We start from the raw sequence: 25428 nt of genomic DNA, 5'->3' as shown, positions 1-25428 counted from the left end.
TTTTAATTCATTTGAGAGGCAGAGAGATGAAGTGAGAGTAATATACACACAGCAGATGGACAGACAGACAAAAAGAGTACTATGATCTGCTGATTGACTTACTAAATGCCTGCAACAACTTGAGCTGGGCTGGGGCCAAAGCAAGGAGCTGAGAGTGCAATCCAGGTCTCCCACATGGGTAGCAGGAACCCAATTACTTGTGCCACCACTATTGTTTCCAAGGGTCTGCATTAAATGGGAAGTTCGATTCAGGTGCTGGAGCCAGAAATTGAACCCATGCACTCTGATGTGTGCAGGTATCTTAACTGGTAGACTAAATACCTACTCTGAAAAAGTTTGTCCCCAACTGCCTCAAATATTATATATTAGGAAATGCATGTATAAACTATGCCTTCCAATAAGGGAAGCTTTATGGTTTGTGGATCCTGAAGTCCATATATTTCTGAAGGCTTCCTTTCGAAAAGAATATTACCAAATTTTATACAGAATTATGTAAAAAAGTGATTTTTAGGAAAAATGTGCTGTTATAAGTAACTCTAGATTAGACACTATTAAACAAAAGTCATATATGAGAGGGAGGGGATGTACAGTTTGGCACATGCTCAATCAGACTTACCCCTAATGGTAGAATTAGAAATGTGTCAGGGAATTCCAATTCAATCCCATCAAGGTGGTATGTACCAATGCCATCTCACTAGTCCAAGTGATCAGTTTCAGTTCATAATTTATCATAATGATAGGATTAAGTGTCAAAGGATCACATAAACAAGACTAGTGTCTGCTAATACTAACTGATAGAGTTAAAAAGGAGAGAACAATCCAACATGGGAAGCGGGATACACAGCAGACTCATAGAATGGCATATGTCCTCAACAGCACTCTGGCCTCAGAATCAGCCCTTAAGGCATTCAGATCTGGCTAAAAAGCCCATGAGAATATTTTGGCATGGAAAGCCAAGACACTCTGGCAAAAAAAAAAAAAATGACCTAAACAAAAGATCTCTGTGAGTGAGAGCCCAGTGGAAAGAACAGGTCATCAAAGAAGGAGGTACCTTTCTCTGAAGGGAGGAAAGAACTTCCACTTTGACTATGACCTTGTCTAAATAAGATCAGAGTTGGCGAACTCAAGAGGCTTCCATAGCCTTGGCAGCTCATGACAAGAGCCTCGGGTGATTACTGACATCATAAATAAGAGTGTCAATTGTTAAATCAACAACAGGAGTCACTGTGCACTTACTCCTCATGTAGGATCTCTGTCCTTAATGTGTTATACTATGTGAATTAACGGTATAACTAGTACTCAAACAGTACTTTATACTTTGTGTTTCTGTGTGGGTGCAAACTGTTGAAATCTTTACTTCGTATATACTAAATTGATCATCTGTATATAAAGATAATTGAAAATGAATCTTGATGAAGAATGGGATGGGAGAGGGAGTGAGAGATGGGATGGTTGGAGGTGGGAGGGAGGTTATGGGGGGAAATAGCCGCTATAATCCAAAAGTTGTACTTTGGGAATTTATATTTATTTTCCTTACTCATAAGTTTAAGGCATTGGAATTTATATTTATTTAATAAAAGTTTAAAAAAACAAAAAGGCAGAAGGAAATATACATAAACACTATACTTAATGAAATTATTTCCCATAGGGACAAAGTTTTAACAATTCTGAAACCACTGTACATGTATAATTGAATTAAATAATCACATAATTTCTGACTGTTGAAATGGGAATTTACAGATTAGCAAGGGGAGGAGGCTAGAATGATCTACTTGGTAATGGATGAGTGTATGAATCATCAGCATGAACTCAGGTGTAGCTTCATAAAGATATAGAGTTGTTTATAGAAATATCTATAGATACGTAGATACATATGGGATCATATACACACATGCTTTTCCATATTCTGATGGTATACTATGCAAACATTATCCAAAATAAAGGAGTGATTGTTCTAATATTTGATAAAGGAGATATCGTGGTTACTTTAAGCTATCAATTTGATAGACTAAGGTATATCCATATAGTAAAGTGTTATTTCTGGGTATGTCTGTGATGGTGTTTCCTGAAGAGCCTGGCATTTAAATTAGTGGATCCAGTAAGGAAGATCTACTTTTATACAATTTGAACTAAAAAGGCAGAGGAAAGGTGAATTTGCTCTCTTCTGAAATGATGATGTTGATCTCTTGCTCTTGGACATGGGCACTCCAGGTTTCTTAGATTTTGGCCTCAAGGACTTGCGTAATTCATTGTCCCCTCTGGCTGTGAGGCCTTTGACCCTGGAATGACTTCCCTGGATCTCAGGCCTTTGGACTTAATTTGAGCCATTCTCCTGGTTTCCTTGGCTCTCCCGCTTATAGCAAGCTTATCATAACCTCCAAGCATATCTCAGCCTCCAAAACCACATGAACTAATTCTCCTAATAAATATCCATCAAATATCTTTATATACATATATCCTATTGGTTCTGTTTGGAGAACCTGATAATACAGTAGACTTCAGAACAAAGGAAAATACTAGAAACAATGAAATGCATTATATATTGATGAAAGAATCAATACACCAAGAAGACATAGTAATTATAATTGTAAATGTGAATGCATAAACAGTAGAGCTACAAAATACATGAAGCAAAATCTGGTGTAACTGAAAGGAAAAGTAGAATATCCACAATTATACCTGGAAACATTAACACCCCTCTCTGAGGAACTGATAGAACTACTAGAGAGAAATTGAGGAAGGATACAGTAGAAATCAACAATGCTATCATTTAATACAATCAAGCTGATATTTGTAGAGCACTCCACAAAACAATAGAAGATACTTTTTTTTCCTAAGACCGTATCCTGGGCCATAAAACTAATCCCTACAGATTTATAAGAATATGATCATGTAGAGTACCTTCTCTCCATAGTGGAATCAAATTATGAATCAGTAACAAAGATAACAGGACAATACCAGAGATATTTTCCTGGGTTCTTCAGACATATTTACAACTCCATGTGCATATTTGACAACTTCAATAATTGAAACCAATTCCTCAAAAAACTCAAGTACCATAACTTGCTAGTATGAAGCAGAATAGCCCTGTAACTGTTAAGGAAATAGCATTCATAATTTAAATACTCCAGATCTAGGTGTTTTCACTGGAGAATTCAACCAAATGTTTAAAGAAGAGTTAACAAATTATACACAGTAGCTTCCAGAAAATTGATAAGGAAGCAACACTTCCCTAAGTCATTTTATGAAACCAGCATTTATCTTTATCTTAACCAGACAACTCAGTATAAGAAGTAGTCCAGTATCTGCCATACAGGTCCAACTGCAATTCAATGATGGAAAAATGTTCTTTTTGATGAATTATATTGGAGCAATTGGATTTCCATTGAGGAAAATGAGGGACTTCTACTTAAAAACTCATACCTTATAAAAAATCAGCTCAAAATAGACCATAAATTTAGATGTCAAATGAAAAGTTATAAAACTTTTAGAACATAAAATAAAAAGTCTTTGAGACCAGAAGCTTAGTGAGTTCTTAGTTTTGATACCAAAAACGTGATTCATAAAAATAATCACTTTAACAAGATAAAAAATTTTCATTCTGTGAAAGACCCTGCAAAGAGAATGAAAAGACAAGCTACAGACTGTGAGAAAATACTTGCAAATCACATATCTAACAAATGTGACTTGTATTTAGAATAAATTTTATAAACTCTGAAAAATCAACCCTAAATAATCAGTATATTCAGAAATGGGCAAAAGACATGAAGAGACAATTCATGGACAAGAATATACAGGTGGCAAATATGAAAATCTGTTCAATGTTACTAGCTGTTAAGGAAATGCAAATTAAGACTTTGTGACACTACTACATACCACCTTGAATGGCTAAAGTGAAAAATACATAGTGAGAATGTCAAATGCTGGTGTAATAGTTTGCTTTTGCTGCCATAACAAAGTACCACAGTCTGGGTAGCTTGAGCAACAGAGATTTGTTGTCTCACAGTTCTGAAGGCTGAAAGTCTGAGATCAAGGTATTGGAAGGGTTGTTTTTTTCTGAGGTGGGGTGTGACTATAAAGGTGGGTACTATGAGGGAGGTCTTCCTGTTGATGGAACAGTTCCCTATCTTGATTGTGCTCATGGTTGTATGAACTACATGTGCAAGTTGAATATCCCTTATCTGAAACAGTACTACAAGAATTTTGGATTTTGAATTTTTTAGAAAATGTTTTGGAACATTGGCATATACATAATGAAATATCTTGGGGAAGGGACCCAAATCTAAACACGAAATTTATTAGTTTTTTATTTATTTGAGAGATGGGGGTAGAGAGAGAGCATGCTGCTATCTACTGGTTCTCTCCCTAAATGCTTGGAATGACCAGGGCTGGTACATGCTGAAGCTGGGAGATTGGATCACAATCCAGGTCTCACACATGGATAGCAGGAACTGAATTACGTAAACCTTTACCTGCTGCCTGCCAGAAACTTCAGTGGCAGGAAGCTGGAGTCAAGAGCTGGAGCTCGGAATATAACCCAGGCATTCTCGTGTTTGATGCAGATGTCATAACTGCTAGGCTAAATGCCTACTCCAAAGCATGGAATTTATATGTGTTTCTTTTTTTTTTATTTGACAGGTAAAGTTATAGACGGTGAGAGAGACAGAGAGAAAGGTCTTCCCTCCATTGGTTCACTCCCCAAATGGCCGCCATGGCCAGCGCTGCGCCGGTGCGAAGCCAGGAGCCAGTTGCTTCTTCCTGGTCTCCCATGCGGGTGCAGGGCCCAAGCACTTGGGCCATCCTCCACTGCCCGGGAGGTCCACAGCAGAGAGCTGGACTGGAAGAGGAGCAACTGGGACTAGAACCCGGCGCCCATATGGGATGCCTGCGCTGCAGGCGGAGGATTAACCAAGTGAGCCACGGCGCCGGCCCCTGTATGTGTTTCATATGTACCTTGTACATATAACTTGAAGGCACTTTTATAGATGATTTTTAACATCCCTGCATTTTGTCTGATCCCTCACATGAAGTCATGGAATTTCCCATTTGTAACATTGTTTTGGGACAATGAGGGTGATTTCATGTCTTGTCTCACATTAGAGATTTCATGTGGACAGGGACAGTGAACAAAGTATGATTTACTGAAAGTGAGAAACCTGCTGCAGCAGTCAGGAGGGGAACTTCAAGGGAAGAGTACCAAAGAAATTTGCCAGTGCTTGAGCTCTTTTATATGCGAAGTGACTCTCTGACCCCTTTCTGTAAAGTGATAACATATTTAAGCAATTAAGGGAGAAGCAGAATAGCAACCAGGAGGCCAGAATGACAACCAATCAGCAGGCAGGGATAGCAACCAATCAGGTAACTGAAACTGTCTGCTAATGAGGGATGCTATGTGGACCAATCATGTAACTGAAAGTGTTTGCTAATGAGACATGCTACGTGAACCAATCAGGGAACTGATTTTTGAGCAGCTTGTTTTGTACAGATGTGGACAGAGTGCTCAATATGATCCCTTCAGCAGACTCAACATCTGAAGATTACATTGTAAATGTTTCCCAGTCTCCCCTTCTTTCAGGGCTCCTAGAGAGTTACATCATGTGTGTGTGTGTGTGTGTGTGTGTGTATGTTTTGCTATGTTTTTTGTCTTCTCCGGTGGCCCCTGGAATCACTATCAACTGTCATGTCAGTGCCCAAAAAGTTTCAGATTTTGGAGCATTTAGGATTTGTGAATTAGAGATGCTCAACTTGTAATAAGATGGCATAGAACTATTTTTTAATTTTATTTCCACTTTATTTTATTACCCAGGATAAGTTGGTGCAGTGGGCAGTAGAAATGTACTTGGATGGGGCCAGCATTGTGGTACAGCAGGTTAAACTGTGGCCTGTGATGCCAGCATCACATATATGGGTGCCGGTTTGTGTCCTGGCTGCTCCACTTCCAATCTGTTTTGCTGCTGGTGGCCTAAGAAAAGCAGCAAAGGATGGCCCAAGTATTTGGGCCCATACCACTCATGTGGGAGACCTGGATGAGGCTCTTGGCTCCTGGCTTCGGCCTGGCCCAGCATTGGCCATTTGGGAGTGAATCAGTGGATGGAAGACCTCTTTGTCTTTCCCTCTCTAACTTTTCTTTCCAAATAAATAAATAAACAAATCTTTTTTTTAAAGTGTGTCTGAAAGCCATTCCTATACTAGGATCATGAGCAATGATTTGGTCAGATTGCAATCTACAACAATATTACCTACTCTTCATAAAGTAATATATCTCTAACTCAGTTTCTCCTTAGCTAGGTACCAAAATACATGCAACATGTAGCACAGAGTTAGGAAAAGGCCAGCTACAGGTTGTTCTGGAAAGAATCCCAGTGAGAACTTCTCCATTTCATCTCTCCAGGAGGAGAGAGGGAACCTTGTCCATCGTGAAACTTTCCTATTGAGTATGTGTTCTCTTCCTGGTGACTACATGCGAAAAGATGGATTTCAGAATCAGTGTAATTGAGTTGGAGGTTTTAAAATTTAGTGCTTATCAGAATGACCCAGGATGCTTGTTGGAAAAGAATCATGTGGGCCATCCCAGGGAGACTAATTGGTAGATTTCATTGTGAGAAACATGGACATCAAGCTAACTCTGCTGTGCTTTGAGCAGGCCTGGCAGTGGGAACTATTTGATTCTTTGTCTATGAGTTCTTTACTGCCTAGATTGCTGGGTGAAACAAACTAATAAAAAGTAGCTCTAACTTATCTTGCTACAATAAGTGCTCCACAAATGCAGAGATAATACAATAGCTTGGTCCCTCTGTGCTTTCTCCTGCCAGTTGTACAATTACCTCTCACTGAGTGAGCCATAGTCCTGAAACACAAAAGTAGTTTTACTCCAAGAGATGCAAATCTATAGCATATAGGTGTATACAAATTACTGTTTACTCAACTATATATCCTCATGTACCTGAACTTCAAATACCATTTTTAGAAGATTTATTTATTTATTTGAAAGGCAGAGTTACAGAGAGGAAGAGGCAGAGGCAGAGGCAGAGAGAGAGTCTTCCATCTGTTGGTTCACTTCCCAAAATGGCTGCAGTGGCTGGAGCTGGGCCCATCAGAAGCCAGGAGCTTCTTCCAGGCCTCCCATGTAGGTGCAGGGGCCCAAGGACATGGACCATCTTCTACTGCTTTCCCAAGCCATAGCAGAGAGCTGGATCAGAAGTGGAACATTCCAGGACTTGAACCAGTGCCCATATGGGATGCCAGCACTGCAGGCGGCAGCTTTACCCACTATGCCACAGCACTGGCCCTTCAAATACCATTTAAAAACAGTTTTAGGGGCAGTTGTTGTAGCACAGCAGGTTTAAGCTACTACTTGGGATGTCTGTATCCCATAACAGAGTGCCAATGCAGGCCTTGACACCTCTGCTTCCAATACAGCTTCTTGCTAATATGTCTGGGAGGCATCAGATTCCTGACACACATGTGGGAGATTTGAGTGGAGTTCCTGGCTCCTGGTTTCAGCCCACCCCAGCCCTGGCTGCTGCAGCCATTTGGGGAGTGAGCCAGCAAATGAAGACCTCTATCTGTTGCTCTGTCACTCTGCCTTCAAATAAATAAATAAATAAATAAACAAACAAACAAACAAAGAGAAACAGATACAAATAGCATATTATTTTTAATGGAGAGGACTTCTGTTCCAAGTTGCACAGAAATGTCTCATTTCTTAGTGCTTGACCTAGGAGAAATGTTAATTTGTGATCATTTCTCCTCTGTGGGTCTGTGGTATCTCATAAGCTGTGTTTGGTTTACAGATGCACTGGAATGATTCATGGACCATTTCCAGATGCTGAAAGATTCTGCTCCAACTGCATGAGACAATCTTGAAGAAGCCAGTTTCCTGGCTCAGAAAGGAGTCTGCTACCCACTAATGCTATGGGTGAGTGTATGTGGCCTGTCATAGTGTCCCTGCATGTGGCAGCCTTGTTTTCATGGATTTCCAAGCTTTAGTTTGCCATGTGGTGATGCAACCCACAGTATTTCAGAACAAAGGCAACTTCAGGGCAAAGGGCAATAAAATCACTACTTGTGCCTTCCCTATGGACTCTGAAACTCTCTTTTCCCATTCCAGCTGCTCCTATCTTGCTCAAACCAGGATTTTGCTAGATATTGTTGAGTGCCTTTTACCTGTGAGGCCTATACTAAGCACCTTATTTTATTTAGCCTTCTCAACAACTGTGAAAGGTAAAGAATATTTTCTGAGTTCCCTAGAAAACAAAGCTTTGGGCAAGGATTAAGGGTTAATGCTTTATTTGGATGAGCCATTCTCAGGGCAGTGAGAGTGAAGCAAAAAGGGCAGTAAACAAGAAAGGCTAAGAAATAAAGCAAAGTGATTTCTGACTGCACTGGTCACTGTTTTTTCACAAGCCCTGACTGTTCATCAGGTCTACTTAGTGAGATACTAGGGGCATTTTTGTACAAGCTGTATTTAGAAAACTTATTTTGCAAGTTTCTGTCAGAGGGAGAAAAGGAGAGGGAAGTATATTTGCCTGCCTGCATCCTTTATCTCTCCCATTAGTTAACCTCTCCTCCAGGTTGGTGGTATTAACTCCCTCATACCTCCAGGTTGTCCCACCCAGCCCTTAGAGCAGCTGATATGGAAGCCAGATTCAACTTCTTGTGTTGTGGCATTTCACTGGAGCATAGAAGTGACTGAAAAAGCCAGAAAAGGCAAGCATGTGCCTTCTCAGCTTCAGCCAGCGAAACAGTGCTAGCCTACATGGAGTTAGTCAGTATGTCATTTGGATCCTCTTGGAAACACATGATGAAATGGGATTAGCAGTGCACAAGGTTGAAGGAGTCATGCCTATGAAAACTGAAGGGGTGAGGAAGCAGTATCAGGCAGAGAAAGCCTTCAGACCATAATGCTGGCCTGACACCTGTTAAAGGGATAACAGAAGAAAAAAGGAGAAGGGAAAGGAAGAGCCTTAAACTTGATGCAGGTCTGATATAGTCTTAGCCATCACCATGAGATAGCCAGGGCCCACCCTGCCATGCTCAGTTGTTGGCTGAAGGTCTCCAGGAAAGAACATGGCTTTAGTTCAAAATCTGAAGTGCCAACACTTGGACAGTGTCAGCTGTGTTCCTTGTGGCTGATTAGCAAGTTCTTTCTTGAAAGAAGCAATGTGTCTCCACAGCTGGCTGCAAAGACAGCTGAAGAGAAGGCAGTAGCTGAGGTTAAAGACAAGTGAAGAGAGGAACATTTGAGGAAATAGAAAATATATATCTAATAGAAGGATTGTACCCATTTAATAGAAAAGACGCTCAAAAAGTTATCTGAAGTTTTTAAAGTCACAGTGCTGGTAAGTGTAGTTGTCAGGAATGGAATTCAGTTTTGTCTGGTGTGTAGACATTTGGTTCTTCTCTAGTAGCTGGAGTATCATGTGAATTAGTAGCGGTCAAATGCTAGTGAAGTTTCTGCTAGGGGAATACTGTGATGTGATTAAGTATGTCTTCTGGCTGTTGTGACTCATTTTGTACCATCCCTGGTCTTTCTGGAGATTCTAAAAATCTCCTTAAACCCCTGTAATACATCTTTTTCTACTTAAAATAGCTAGAACATGATCTATAGCTACAATGAAGGGTTCTTGATAATAGAGTTCTTTTAGTAAAGATTTTATTGATCAAGTTTCAGAAATTCTTGTAGTAGATTGTTAAATGTAGATGACATGGTTGGCAGGAAAACCAATCTAAGGCCAACCCATTATGTCTTATTCCTTCTGGTTTTTGGTTTTCTGCTGTTGTAGAGGAACCACATTATTTCCAGGCATCCAATATGGTTCATTTGAGATCTCATGGTGTTGTTAAGAGGGAGTCGAAGAGTGTGAGAGGTAACTGAGTCACCAGAGTGTCATGAACCCCATGTTGTATTGGACTTCACCTATTTTGGCCCATAAGTACTAATTTGTAAATTTTGTGGAATTTTACAATGTTTGTACTGTGGAATAGTTATGGCAGAGTATTTATAGTATGAAAATTGGCAAAAGCTGCACTAAGGTACTTACCTTCCACTCCCTGACATGTCCAAGAGAGTAAATTTCTTAGTGTTAGCTAAACCTCACCTATGCAGACCTTGAAATATGTTTCTTCTCTGTGGGATCTTTGCAATCCACTATAGTAACAACCCCTCCCCCAATTTGTGATTTTGCATTCTGTGGTTTCAGTTACCTGTGGTCCAAAAATACAAGTATTAAATGGAAACTTCCAGAAATAATTAGTTTTAAATTACTTTTATTACTGTATTATTATAATTATTAGTGATTGTTGTCAACCTCTTCCTATGCCTAATTTAAAAATTGAACTATCATAGGTATTTATTTTTACAAAAAAGTATAGTATGTGTAGTATTTAGTGCTCTCTATGGATTTAGGTATCAACTGGGGGCTTGGAACAATTCCAACTTGGATAAGGGGCACTACTCTATTCTCCGAGGTCAAAATTGATGATTTCAGAATGACATGAGAGACATAGAAATGTTTCTCCTGCCTTCTGATTACCCATCTCCAATGTTGCAATTATTGCTATGTGACAAATTATCAAACTCAGCAGTGTTAAGCAACATTTGTTATGCTCACAGATTCGGTGGATCAGGACATCACATAGGACATACTGGGGATGGTTTGTCTTTCCCACACCATATCTGGGCCCTTCACTGGAAAAATTTGAATGACTGGGGGAGAATTGAATGGGTAGGGCTGGAATTATCTGGAAGCTTCTAAACTCACATGCCTAGTACTTGTGTTGGAATGGTTCAAAGGCCCAACTCATCTGAAACCATCAAATAGAACACTACACATCGCTTTTCCCTGTGGCTTGAGTTTCTTAGAGCCTAGTGGCTGATCTGTGAGGGAACATCCTAAGAGGGCTGTTCTGAGATTGGGTGGTTTAAAGAGAACCACCTGATGAGCACTGACATTGTGGCATAGTGCGTAATGCTGTTGCCTGTGATGTTGGCTTGCCTCATGGGTGCCAGTTCCTGTCCTGTGACTTTACTTCTGATCCAGCTCCCTCCTAATGACATGGGAAAAGCAGTGGAAGATGACCCAAGTGTTTGAGCCGCTGCTGACTATGTGAGAGACCCAGATGATGCTCCTACTTCAGCCTGGCCCAGTCCTGGCTATTGTGGCCATCTGGGGAGTGAACCAGCAGATGGAAGATGTCTTTTTCTCTCCCTCTGTTTCTCTGTAACTCTTAGTTTCATATGAAAAAATATATCTTTTAAAACCACTAATGAAGAGAACCTTGTATAAGCAAAATCTTTTATGACCCAGGCTTAGGAGAAATGCTGCATCACTTCTATCACACTCTTAGTTGAAATATTCACAAGCCCACCAAGATTCAAGGGAGGGACTCCACTTCTTGATGGAAGATGTGATCAAGAATTTGGGGCAGAGTTTTAAAAATACCCTCCCACCCTTAATACATACTTGTTAAATATTTTGGAATATATTTGGCCCTCTATATACACAGGTTGTATCCATGGATTCTACCAACCTTGGATTGAAAATGTTTATTAAAAAGATTGTGTCTGGTCTGAACATGCACAGGCTTTTCTTTTCCATTGGCATTAGTCCCTAAACAATAAAGTATAACAGCTAAATACAAATCATTCACATCTGTGTTAGGTATTATAAAAACATCTGTAGGTAATGTGTACAGGAGGATGTACATAGGATATATGCAAATACTACACATATGAGGGACTTGGTCATCCACAGATGTTTGATAACCATGAAATATCCTGGAACAAATATCCTATGGATGCCAAGGCACAACTGTACTAGTATTTATAATTCTTCTCTTTGAGTCAAATATGGTTACCAATCAAAAGACTTCTCCTCCTGGAAATCGGTATTATATCAGTATGCCATAGATTTTCCCAGATATTTTTCCATGTCGTAGCCATGCTAGAGAAGTTACCATGGACAGGAGGTTTGAGGACATGTAGGACCTGGTGCAGATGACAGAAAGGTATTATGGGAGGTCTGTGGGGATTGAAAAGGTATTTGTCCAATTTACATGTGGCTAGCCCTCCTTCTTGGCTTTGTGAAGAAAAGCAGAGATTAGAAAAATTATCCATGCCTCAAAAGTCCTTAGAGAAAGGTGAGACTCCCTACCATATTAACTACAAATCCCTTGTTTGTGTCTTTCTTGTCTATTTTTGTGCCAGTCTCTGAGATAGATTCTAGAATGTTCTAACAAGAGAGGACACACTCCTTATTCTCCCTTGCTCTCCCCTTAGTAGGGGAAACCCAACAAATTAATGGATTAGTTTGATGTGATAAACATGAAGGTAAAAATAAGACCAGAATACTGTGGGATGAAATAAAAGGGGCAGCCAACCCAAACTGGGAAATTAGGAATGACCATGAGGATGAGATGTCCCTGTAGGATGACTAAGAGTTTCTCAAGGGTTGTGGGGAAGGGTACTAGGTAGAGATAACATTTGTGCTGCCTAGCCACAGGGATATGTGTGGACTTTATCAAATTTCAAAGTGTCTAGAACTTGCACTAGAAGGGCTCGTATAAGATGAGGCAGGATGTTGGCATTGTGGTTCAGCAGGTCAAGCCACCTACTGTAATACTGGCATCCTACATGGGCACTGGTGCAAGTCCCAATTTTTCTACTTCTAATACGGCTCCCTGCAAATGCACCTAGGAAAGCAGTGGAAGATGGCCGAACTGCTTAGGCCCCTTCAACCCATGTGTGAGACCCAGGTGAGTTCTCAGAGTCTGGCTTTGGCTTGACCCAGCCCAGACATTGTGGCCATTTGCAGATAGAAGATTCTCTCTCGCTCATGCTCACGCTCACTCACGCACTCACTCACTCATTCACTCACACTGGATTTCAAATAAATAAGTAGATCTTTTAAAAAATGAGAAGGCTGAAGATTGAGAATTAAAGAGTTCAACAAACAGTATGACAAAAAACTTTCTCAACAGTCATTGCTTCTCAAAGTGTCAATTTCACTTCTACAGATTGCTTTTTAGGTGCTTTATTAGTTATCACAGGTCAGAGAGAATATGGTATTTGTCCCTTTGGGACTGTCTTATTTCACTGAGTATGATGTTTTCCAGATTCATGCATTTTGTTGCAAATGAAAAGATTTCAATTTTTTACTGCTGTATAGTATTCCATGGTGTACGCATCCCATAATTTCCTTATCTAGTCTTCAGTTGATGGGCATTTGCATTGATTCCATGTCTTACTATTGTGAATTGAGCTGTAATAAACATGGTGTACAGATAACTCTTTCATATGCTGATTTCCTTTCCCTTGGGTAAATTCCCAGGAGTGGGATGGCAGGGTCATACAGCAGGTCTATATTCAGATTTCTGAGGTATCTTCATACTGTCTCTCAGAGGCTTTACCAGTTTACGTTCCCACCAACAGTGGATTAGGGTACCTTTTTCCCCACATCCTCGCCAGCATTTGTTATTTGTTGATTTCTGTATGAAAGCCATTCTAACTGGGGTGAAGTGAAACCTTGTGGTTTTGATTTGCATTTCCCTAATGGCTAGTGATCCTAAGCATTTTTTCATGTGTCTGTTGGCCATTTGGATTTTCTCTTTTGAAAAATGTCTGTTTAAGTCCTTGTTGTTTGTTTTGTTGTTGTTGAGCTCCTTGATCTCTTCACGAATTCTGGTTATTAATCCTTTATCAGTTGTATACTTTGCAAATAATTTCTCCCATTCTGTTGGTTGCCTCTTCACTTTGCTGAGTGTTTCTTTTGCAGTACACAAGCTTCTCAGTTTGATGTAATCTCATTTGCCAATTTTGTATTTGATTGCCTGTGCCTCTGGGGTTTTTTCCAAGACTATTTGCCTGTGCCAGAGTTTTGCAGGGTTTCCCCAAGGTTCTCTAATAATTTGATGGTATCATGTCATAGATTTAGGTCTTTAATCCATTTTGAGCAGATTTTTTGGTAAGGAGTAAGGTAGGGGTCTTGCTTTATACTTCTGCACATGGAGGTCCAGTTTTCCCAGCACCATTTGTTGAAGAGACTGTCCCTGCTCCAGGGGTTGATTTTAGCTCCTTTGTCAAAGATAAGTTGGTTGTAGATGCTTGGGTTGATTTCTGGCATTTCTATTCTGTTCCATTTTTTTTTTTGACTGGCAGAGTGGACAGTGAGAGAGAGAGAGACAGAGAGAAAGGTCTTCCATTGCCGTTGGTTCACCCTCCAATGGCCGCCGCGGCCGGCACGCTGCAGCGGGTGCACTGCGCTGATCCAAAGGCAGGAGCCAGGTGCTTCTCCTGGTCTCCCATGGGGTGCAGGGCCCAAGCACCTGGGCCATCCTCCACTGCACTCCCGGGCCACAGCAGAGAGCTGGCCTGGAAGAGGGGCAACCGGGACAGAATCTGGCGCCCCAACCGGGACTAGAACCCGATGTGCTGGCGCCGCAAGGCAGAGGATTAGCCTATTGAGCCATGGCGCCGGCCCATTTGTTTTTCCATCTGTTTTTGTACTAGTACCAAGAGTACCCTGGAGTGTGTTTCAGAATCTCATAGTGTGTTGCCTCCACCTTTGTTTTTGTTGTATAGGATTGCTTTAGCTATTTGGAGTCTTCTTTGTTTCCATATGAATTTCAGCATTATTTTTCTAGATCTGAGAAGAATGTCCTTGGTATTTTGATTGGTATCACATTGAATCTGAGAATTAAAGAAGAGCTGAATCATACAACTTAGGTTAAACTGTTTACATTCTATCCTGTAGGTAGTGGGGAGTCACTTATGACTTTTGTCCTTGAGTACATACAGTACATAAGGAATTACATTTCACAAAGATTGCTCTATATAAAGTTTGGAAAACAGTTTGGAGTGGGAAAGGCATTGAGATAAAGAAACTACGAGAAGGTTCACTATAAAAGAAGTTATGTATACTTATATTACTACAGTCATGAAGTGATAGTGATGAGTAAATAGCTGGATGGATTTGAGATATAGAGGTGCAATCATCTGGTCTTAGTGACTGATTAGATTTGATAATGTAATATGGTATGCTGGGTACAGGGATGATGTCACCTTTTATAAAAATATACAATGCAGAGGATGGAGGAAGAAGGGTAGACAGAGTGAGAAATGAATATAGCTCTAGACATACTTGAGTAGATTGTAAGGCATCCAGATGAAATAGTTGGAAAAAGGTCTGGAGTAACAGATTTAGGAGTCATTAACATATAAGCATGTGAAAAATAAATCCACAAGAATCCATTAGTTTACCTATGATGGATATAGAGTGAAAAGATGTTCAAGTACAGAACCCCAGAGAACAATAATTTTCAGGGATGGACAAAGGAAGAATGACTGCAAAGGATACAGAGATACAAAAATCAGGAAAAAAACAGAGTCCCAGGAAATTTGGGGAAAATTATGGATTTGAGAGTAACCTAGGAAATGATTCATTTCTACTTGGGAACAAAAGAAAGATACATGAAAAAAATACCTCTTTGTTAGGAAGAAATTACCCTTAGGGAATTGGTGAGTTAAGGCTAAACATAAGCCTTTGTGTAACACTCCGATTGTTTAATATACTCTATTTTTCACCACAACACAATACAAAAAGAGAGATTAGGTTCATTATATGGTTCAATTTCCTTTTTAGTTTCATGATTGTTTTTACTTTATTTCTGTTTCAAGTTACACACAATGTCACCATAACAGGAATAATAGTAATAATAAAGAAAATGGCCCATAATTATTTGATTCCGAAGAATCTGCTTTCAAATCTTATTTCTTTCAAGATTGTATATAAGCAATTTTTGTAGTTATAATTTGAACATTTATTCCTTATTAGAATTCACTTGTTTACAATTAAGGATATTTCAATAGACATGCGTAGGTGTTACCAACTATGATTTTAAATGTCGGCTTAATGTTCTGTTGCAATATTTGTACATTCCTCTATTCAATATTATAGACAATTCTGAAATTTACTTAATTGAATGCTTGAATGCATAATGAGTATCTTCAGTCACTCCCAGAATTAGAAAAATGTATCACAAATTTGAAAAACTTTTGAATTTCAGTTTAATATTATAACACAATGATTTGAAACCTAGCTCAGGGTTTACTTCATTGATGTCTAGCTTTAGTGACTACCACAGTTGAAATTATACATCATAAGGTCTATGATACAAAATACACATTGGGAGAAGATTATTGTTAATGATAATAGATATAAATCTGTATTTCACACAGTCTTTTTGTTAATTATACAAGTTTGTTGCCAACTTCTGGTCAGGTCAGCTCTGATTAAATAATCAATTTTTTATTCAGTTTTCTGCCAAATGAAGAGTTCATACTGGGAGTAGAAGTTTTAACCCTGTCTTTTAATTTTTTATTTGTTTGAACTTACATCATTAGTGTTGTTATCCTTGACTTGTCTATCTGAAATCATTTCTGGCCCCTTTGCCACTTTATGAGGATTTTATTAGTTAAAACCAGATGATATGAGCCATTAATCTTAACTACATAGATGTAAACAGCAGTCCATTGTAACATCCTATGTGAGGGAAACACTGAACTGTGGGTAGCCTCTGACTTTAGACTTAGGGATCAAATAAGGGTGCCTCATAGAAAATAGTTGCAGAGCTATCTTTCTTCCTTTTATGAGGGGGTGTCAAAATGTTAATGGAAAAGGTGTATTATTGGTAGGGACTACAGGGACTCCTGGAATGGAAAGTGAAACATAGGAAAGAAAAAAAAAAAAAACACATGATTTAACTCTCCAGGAGCATGAAGGAGGGGAGGGGGAGATAAGAGAATGGAACAACATATACAATGTAATTTTCAGATTGTAAGTGGGCTGAGTGGACCTGATTGAGTACTCTGCTCATTTTTGTGCAAAAGAAACTATTCCAGTATCAGTTCCCTGGTGGTTCACATAGCATGGCTTATCAGCATACATTTTCAGTCCTGATTGGTTGTTATTCCTGCCTTCTGACTGGTTGTTATCCCTGCCTCCTGATTGGTTGTTATTGGTGCTTCCTGATTGGTTGCTATCCTGGTCTTCTGATTGGTTATTTGTGCTTCCTGATTGATTTCTATCCCTGCTTCCTGATTGGCTATTATCCCTGCCTGCTGATTGGTTGCTATCCCAGCCTTCTGATTGGTTGTTATCCCAGCCTTCTGATTGGTTATTTCTACCTTCTGATTGGTTGCTATACCTGCCTTCTGACTGATTGTTATCCCTGCCTTCTGATTGGTTGCTATCCCTGCCTGCTCATTGGGTATTATCCCTGACTTCTGATTGGGTGTTAATTGTGTCCTGATTGGATGTTATCCCTGCCTTCTGATTGGTTGCTATTCCTGTCTTCTGATTGGCTGCTATCTCTGCCAAATGATTAGTTGTTATTGGTGCTTCCTGATTGGTTGCTATGTATGCCTACTGATTGGTTGTTATCCCTGCCTTCTGATTGGTTGCTATTCCTGTCTTCTGATTGGCTGCTATCTCTGCCTTATGATTGGTTGTTATTGGTGCTTCCTGATTGGTTGCTATGTCTGCCTACTTATTGGTTGTTATCCCTGCCTCCTGACTGGTTGCTTTGCCTGCCTTCTGATTTTTTTTAAAGATTTATTTATTTATTTGAAATTCAGAGTTATACAGAGAAAGGAAAGGCAGAGAGAGAGAGGTCTTCCATCCGATGGTTCACTCCCCAATTGGCTGCAATGGCTGGAACTGCCAATCCAAAGCCAGGAGCCAGGAGCTTCTTCCAGGTCTCCCACACGGGTGCAGGGGCCCAAGCACTTGGGTCATCTTCTACTGCTTTCCCAGGCCATAGCAGAGCGCTGGATTGGAAGAGGAGCAGCCGGGACTAGAACCGGCGCCCATATGGGATGCCAGTGCTTCAGGCCAGGGCGTTAACCCGCTGAGCCGCAGCGCCAGCCCCCTAATTGGTTGTTAATCATGCCTTCTGATTGGTTGTTGTCCGTGCCTTCTTGGTAGTTGTTATTCTGGCCTCCTGATTGGTTATTATTTTGTCCATCCCCAATTGGTTAAATTTACATCTCAGAAAAGGGTCAATCAGAGAAAGCCATTTTGGATATAAAAGAGCCAGTACTTGCAAGCTTCTCTGGCAACTCAAAAGATAAACTTCCCTTTTCTCACTATCCCTATCTGCATGGAAAATCTTTCATGTGACAAGAACCAAGATCACCCCTCATACTCCTGCAAAATTATGAACAAAAATACACATGAATTTAAAAATTTTTGATATCAAAGTAAACTTGCCCTTTAATTCTTTTCTGTGAACTTTGGGAAGTCTCTCCAAACTATGTGTGTGTGTGTGTGTGTGTATATATATATATATATATATATATATATATATAGCTATATATACATAGCTATAACTTGAAGTTGTAATATTTCTTTAAACTATGTATATATATAGCTATAATCATAGCTATAACTTGCAATTGTAATATTTCTTCAAATGATGTATATATATATATATAGCTATATATATACATAGCTATAACTTGCAATTTTAATAATTCTTCCTTCCCCTAGGTGTATCATTTTGCATCTCCTTTGTATAGCACCCCACTTTGGAGTCTAGTGATCCAAAAAAAGATCCCTGGTATTAACATTCTAACAAGCTTCTGCTGTTGTCTTGTGCCTAACAATTCTGTGGAACTCTAGTCAGTTAGGGATAGTTCTTTTTTAAAAGACAGAACTTCCATCCACTGGCTCACTGCAAAAATGACTGTAACAGCCAGGGCTGGGCCAGGCCAAAGCCCGGAGCCTGGAACTCAGACAAGGTTTCTCACATGGGTATTAGGGACCCAACTATCCTCCTAGGGGATACATTAGTAGGAAACTGGAATTGGGACTTGAAACAAGACTTGAACTCAGATGCTATGATATGGAATGTAGGCATCCTAAGAAACATTATAACATCTAGGCTAAATGCCCACCCTTAGAGATAATTCTATCCATTGTAAGCAGAATTTTTGAGTAATAGATCATTAGTAAGTATGGTTTATTGACAGAATTTTTAAACAACAGTACCCTAGTCATTACTATGCCTAAATCTGTGACATTACTGATGATATGACTCTAGTATTGCTGGTTAGTATTGTTGTTTACTGATATATAACCAAACTATTTATATAACTAAGAAGCAATATTTACAAGTTCATGGAGTACTTTAAACTTAGTAGGTATGGTTAGTAGACCTCACCTGAGAGTCAGTTTTCTTTGTTCCAGTTTTTCTTTTGCTGTTATGCATTGACTATCCATTTCTTCAAGATTGTAAAGAATACCTTCAATAAATAATAAAAGCTAATATGTATTGAATGGAAGCTTTGTGCCCATTCCTCTTTGAAGCACTTTAAATGTATTAACTCTTTTAACTCTCACAGTAATCCTAAGGAAGATTTTTTAGAGGAAACATATACAATCTGTATTTACCACAGACATTTTTTAATACCCTTAAGTGTGCTGGCTCAAAAGGCCTCAGTAATAGGGAAACAAACACAATAACCAGGACTTATTGCAAAGCCTTTCTTGATGTAGAAGAGGACAATCAAAACTGTTCACCTTGTGGTGGACTGATAAATGGGTAGTTGTGGCTGAGACACAGAGACTGAGTGACAATTTGCTCATGGTACTACAGCAGAAAAGTCACTTCAAAAGAAAACTAAGTACCATGGTAAGCCATGACAATAAAGAGAGAAAGACGTTCCTAAAAGGAGCTCACAGATATGTGTAATACACAAAGCAATTATTGTTCTACAGTGAGCTAAATCTGTGTTAGATGGGGAATGCAGGGTGCCTGGGAAACACATTGGAGATTGGCCTTCTTAGGTTTTAATGGCAATAACTAACACTTTTGGGCATGCAGTCTTAAAGTATCTTCTTCAAGATACTTATAAACTACAAAAAGAAAAATAGTAATGTTACAGATATGCAACCATGTGATCAAAGTGAACATTACCAGTAATAAGAATTATTGCTATTGTATATTCGCCAAAAAGATACGTTAAAAAGGTTATGATAGGTCTATGGTATTCTATGGTATTTGTGCCCCAAAATTTGTAACTTCAATGGAATCATTGGAAAACATCATACCAACCCATATTTTTAAAGAAAACTTTCAGTTAATAAATATAAATTTCAAAAGTACAGCTTTTGGATTATAGCGATCCCTCCCCCCCATAACCACCCTCCCACCTGCAAACCATACCATCTGCTACTCCCTCTCCCATCCCATTCTTTATTAAGATTCATTTTTAATGATCTTAGTATACAGACGATCAATTTAGTATATACTAGGTAAAGATTTCAACGTATTGCAACCACACAGACATACAAAGTATAAAGTACTGTTTGAATAATAGTTTTACTGTTAATTTGCATAGTACAACACATTAAGGACAGAGAACCTACATGGGGAGTAAGTGCACAGTGACAACTGTTGTTGATTTAACAATTGACACTCTTATTTATGATGTCAGTAATCACCCGAGGCTCTTGTCATGAGCTGCCAAGGCTATGTAAGCCTCTTGAGTTCACAAACTCCAACCTTATGTAGACAAGACCAAAATCAAAGTGGAAGTTCTCTCTTCCCTCAGGGAAGGGTACCTCCTTCTTTGATGGCCTGTTCTTTCCACTGGGATCTCACTCACAGAGATCTTTCATTTAGGTCATTTTTTGCCAGAGTGTCTTGGCTTTCTATTCCTAAAATGCTCTCGTGGGCCTTTAAGCCAGATCCAAATGCCTTAAGGGCTGATTCTGAGGCTAGAGTACTGTTTAGGGTATTTGTTGTTCTATGAGACTGCTGTGTGGCCCGCTTCCCATGTTGGGTCGTTCTCTCTTTTTTAATTCTATCACTTATTATTAGCAGACACTGTTCTTATTTATGTGATCCTTTGACACTTAATCCTATCATTATGATCAATTATGAACTTAAACTGATCACTTTACCTAGTAAGATGGCATTGGTACCTGCCAGCTTAATGGGATCTGGAGTCCCATTGCACGTTTCTAGCTCTACCGTTAGGGGTAAGTCTGAGTGAATGTGTGCAGAACTGTACATCTCCTCCCTCTCATATGACCACTCTTATTTTTAACAGGGATCAATTTTCAGTTAAATTTAAACACCTAAGAATAATTGTGTGTTAATTAAAGATGGTATTAAGTAGGACAAGAAAATACAAAAAAGAACAAAATAGTAAGCTGTTCCTCGACAGTCAGGACAAGGGCTGATCAAGTCATTGCTTCTCATGGTGTCAGTTTCACTTCTACAGGTTTCCTTTTAGGTGCTCAGTCAGTTGTCACAGATCAGGGAGAACATATTATATTTGTCTCTTTGGGACTGCCTTATTTCACTAAGTATGATGTTTTCCTGATTCCTCCATTTAGTTGCAAATGACCAGATTTCATATTTTTTTAATGCTGTGTAGTATTCTGAAGAGTACATATCCCATAATTTCTTTATCCAGACTTCATTGATGGGCATTTAGGTTGATTCCATATCTTAGCTATTGTGAATTGAGCTGCAATAAACATGGAGGTGCAGACAGCTCTTTTATTTGCCAATTTTATTTCCCTTAGGTAAATTCCAAGGAGTGGGATGGCTGGGTCATGTGGTAGGGCTATATTCAGGTTTCTGAGAAATCTCCAAACTGACTTCAATAGTGGTTTTACCAGTTTGAATTCCCACCAACAGTGGATTAGTGTGCCTTTTTCCCCACATCCTCGCCAGCACTTACTGTTTGTTAATTTCTGTATGAACACCATTCTAATTGGGGTGAGGTGAAACCTCATTGTGTATTTGATTTGCATTTCCCCGATGGCTGGTGATCCTGAACTTTTTTTTCTTGTGTCAGTTTGCCATTTGGATTTCTTTTGAAAAATGTTTAAGTCCTTGGCCCGCATCTTAATTGGGTTGTTTGTTTTGTTGTTGTGGAGTTTCTTGATCTCTTTGTGGATTCTGTTATTAATCCTTTATCAGTTGCATAAATTGCAAATATTTTCTCCCATTCTGTCAGCTGTCTGTTCACTTTCCTGACTTCTCAATTTGATATAATCCCAATTGTTAATTTTGGCTTTGACTGTCTGTGCCTCTGGGGTCTTTTCCAAGAAGTCTTTGCCTGTGCCTATATATTGCAGAGTTTTTCCAATGTTATCTGATAATATGATGGTGTCTGTTTGTAGGTTTAGATATTTAATCCATGTTGAGTGTATTTTTGTGTAAGGTATAAGGTAGGGGTCTTGCTTCATGCTTCTGCATGTGGAAATCTAGTTTTCCCAGCACCATTTGTTGAATAGACTGTCCTTGCTGCTTGATCAAATATAAGTTGGCTGTAGATGTTTGGGTTGATTTCTGGTGTTTCTATTGTGTTCCATTGGTCTATCCATCTGTTTCCGTACCAGTACCATGCTGTTTTGATTATAACTGCTCTGTATTATGTCCTGAAATCCGGTAATGTGATTTTCTGGTTTTGTTTTTGTTGTATAAAAATGCTTTAGCTATTCGAGGTCTCCTGTGCCTTCATATGCATTTAAATATCATTTTTTCCAGATCTGAGAAGAATGTCTTTGGTATTTTGGTTAGTATCACATTGAAGCATAAATTTCTTTTGGGAGAATGGACATTTTTGTTTTATTGATATTTCCAATCCATGAACATGGAATATTATTCCATTTTTTGTATCTTCTTCTATTTGTTTCTTTTTTTTTCAGGCAGAGTGGACAGTGAGAGAGAGACAGAGAGAAAGGTCTTCCTTTGCCATTGGTTCACCCTCCAATGGCTGCCGTGGCCGGCGTGCTGCGGCTGGTGCACCGCACTGATCCAAAGGCAGGAGCCAGGTGCTTCTCCTGGTCTCCCATGGGGTGCAGGGCCCAAGCACTTGGGCCATCTTCTACTGCACTCCCTGGCCACAGCAGAGAGCTGGCCTGGAAGAGGGGCAACTGGGACAGAATCTGGCACCCCGACTGGGACTAGAACCCGGTGTGCTGGTGCTATTTGTTTCTTTAATATTTTGTAATTTTCATTTTAGAGATCTTTGACATTCTTGATTAAATTATTTCAAGTTTTTTGAATTTTTTTTTGGCTATTGTGAATGGGATCTATCTTAGAAATTCTTTTTCAGCCGTGGCATTGTCTGTGTATACAAAGGCTGTTGATTTTTGTGCATTGATTTTATATTCTCCTACTTTCCCAAACTCTTCTATGAGTTCCAGTATTCTCTTAATTGAGTTCTTTGGATCCCCTAAATAAAGAATCATATCATATGCGAAGAGGGATAGTTTGACTTTTTGCTTCCCAATTTGTATCCCTTTTATATCTTTTTCTTGACTAATGGCTCTGGCTAAAACTTCCAGTACTTTATTGAATAACAGTGGCGAGAATGGGCATTCCTGTCTGGTACCAGATATCAGTGGAAATGCTTCCAATATTTCCCCATTCAACATGATGCTGGCTGTGAGTTTGTTGTAAATTGCCGTGATTGTATTGAGGAATGTTCCTTCTATACCCAGTTTACTTAGCGTTTTCGTCATGAAAGGGTGTTGTATTTTATCAAATGCTTTCTCTGCATCTATTGCAATAATCATATGGTTTTTCTTCTGCAGTCTGTTAATGTAGTGTATCACGTTGATTGATTTGCAAATGTTGAACTCTCTCTGCATACCAGGGATAAATCCCACTTGGTCTGGGTGTATGATTTCTCTGATATGTTGTTTGATTCTATTGTCTGGATTTTTTGAGGATTTTTTGCATCTATGTTCATCAGGGAAATTGGTCTGTAATTCTCTATCTGCTGGATCTTTTTCAAATTTAGGAATTAAGGTGGTTTTGGCTTCGTAGAAGGAATTTGGGAGGATTCTCTCTCTTTCAGTTGTTTTGAATGGCTTGACAAAAATTGGAGTTTGTTCTTTAAGTTCTGGTAGAATTCAGCAGTGAATCCATCTGGTCCCGTGCTTTTCTTTGTTGGGAGGGCCTTTATTACTGATTCAATTTCTATCTTGGTTATGTGTCTGTTTAGATTTTCTGTGTCTTCATGGTTTAAGTCAGGTAGGCTGCATGTGTCCAGGAACTATCCATTTCTGCTAGATTTCCCAGTTTCTTGGCATACAAGTCCTTGTAGTAATTTTTGATGACTCACTTTATTTCTGTGATGTCTGTTGTTACATTTCCTTTGTCATCTCTAATTTTATTGCTGTGGGTCTTCTCTCTCCTTTTTTGGCTAGTTGGGCCCATGGTGTATCAATTTTATTTTTTCAATAACCCAGCTCGTCGTTTTGCTGATCTTCTGTATTTTTTATTCAGTTTTGATTTCTTCTCTAATTAATAATTTATTTGCTCCTAGTAGTTTTGTTTTTGGTTTGCTGTAGTTTTTCTAGATCACTGAGATGCACTGATAGCTCATTTTTGGTGCCTTTCCAATTTCTTGATGTTGGCACCTGTTGCTATAAACTTTCCTGTTAACACTACTTTTGCTGTACCCCATAAGTTTTGATATGTTGCGGTATTATCTTCATTTGTTTCCAGAAAGTTATTGATTTCTCTTTTGATTTCTTCTATGACCCAGTGTTCATTCAGGAGCATGTTGTTCAGTCTCCATGTGTTTGCATATGCTCTAGAGATTCCCGATTTGCTGACTTCCAGCTTCATTGCATTGTTGTCTGAGAAGATACATGGTATGTTTTAGATTTTTTTGAATTTGCTGAGACTTTCTTTATGGCCTAGTATGTGGTCAATTCTAGAGAAAGTTCCATGTACTTCTGAGAAGAATGTATATTCTTTAATGTAGGATGAAAGGATCTGTAGATATCTGTTAGGTCCATTTGGTCAATAGTGTCAATTAAATCTGCTGTTTCCATGTTGATTTTCTGTCTGGTTGATTTGTCCATTGCTGCAAGTGGAGTATTGAAGTCACCAAGTGCTATTATTTTGGAGTCTGTCTCCCTTTAAATCCCTTAACCTTTTTTTTAAATAGCTCAGAGCCCTATATTTAGGTGTATATACGTTTATAATAGTTACATCTTCCTTAATCTTTATATAGTGCCCTTTTTTGTCTATTTTAATAGTGTTTCTGTTAAAGTGTATTTTGGCTGATATTAAGCTGGCTACGCCGGCTCTTTTTTGTTTTTTGTTGGCATGGCGTATCTTTTTCCAACCTTTCATTTTCAGTTTGCCTGCATCTTTGTTGGTAAGAAGTTTTTCTTGTATGTTTTTTAAGCCATTCAGCCAGTCTGTGCCTTTTAACTGGGGAATTGAGGCCATTTACATTAAATGTGACTATTGAAAAGTAATGACTTTGCCCTGCCATTTTCCCAAACATATTCCTAATTTATATTTTTAACTTCCTTTGTTCTTAAGAGATTTTCTTCCTTAACTTCTTTTATATTGATGACCGTGTTTCTGTGATTCTGTGTGTAA

At 39.0% G+C, this 25428-nt stretch overlaps 1 long non-coding RNA gene across 1 annotated transcript in view; it reads left to right on the top strand.

Moving 5' to 3' along the window:
- The window catches only part of LOC149119587 (uncharacterized), a 298961-nt gene that overhangs the window by 179173 nt on the left and 94360 nt on the right, over positions 1-25428 (top strand). The window contains exon 2 of the long non-coding RNA XR_016227888.1: positions 7794-7918. This is a non-coding gene — a long non-coding RNA (uncharacterized LOC149119587). The remainder of the gene's footprint in view (positions 1-7793; positions 7919-25428) is intronic.

The sequence above is a fragment of the Oryctolagus cuniculus genome, chromosome X (genome assembly GCF_051225735.1).
Source record: "Oryctolagus cuniculus isolate XC-2025 breed Fujian yellow rabbit chromosome X, ASM5122573v1, whole genome shotgun sequence".
In the NCBI taxonomy this organism is placed as follows: domain Eukaryota; kingdom Metazoa; phylum Chordata; class Mammalia; order Lagomorpha; family Leporidae; genus Oryctolagus; species Oryctolagus cuniculus.
Note: the sequence above shows the minus strand (reverse complement) of the source record. Positions and strands in the feature narration are given on the sequence as shown.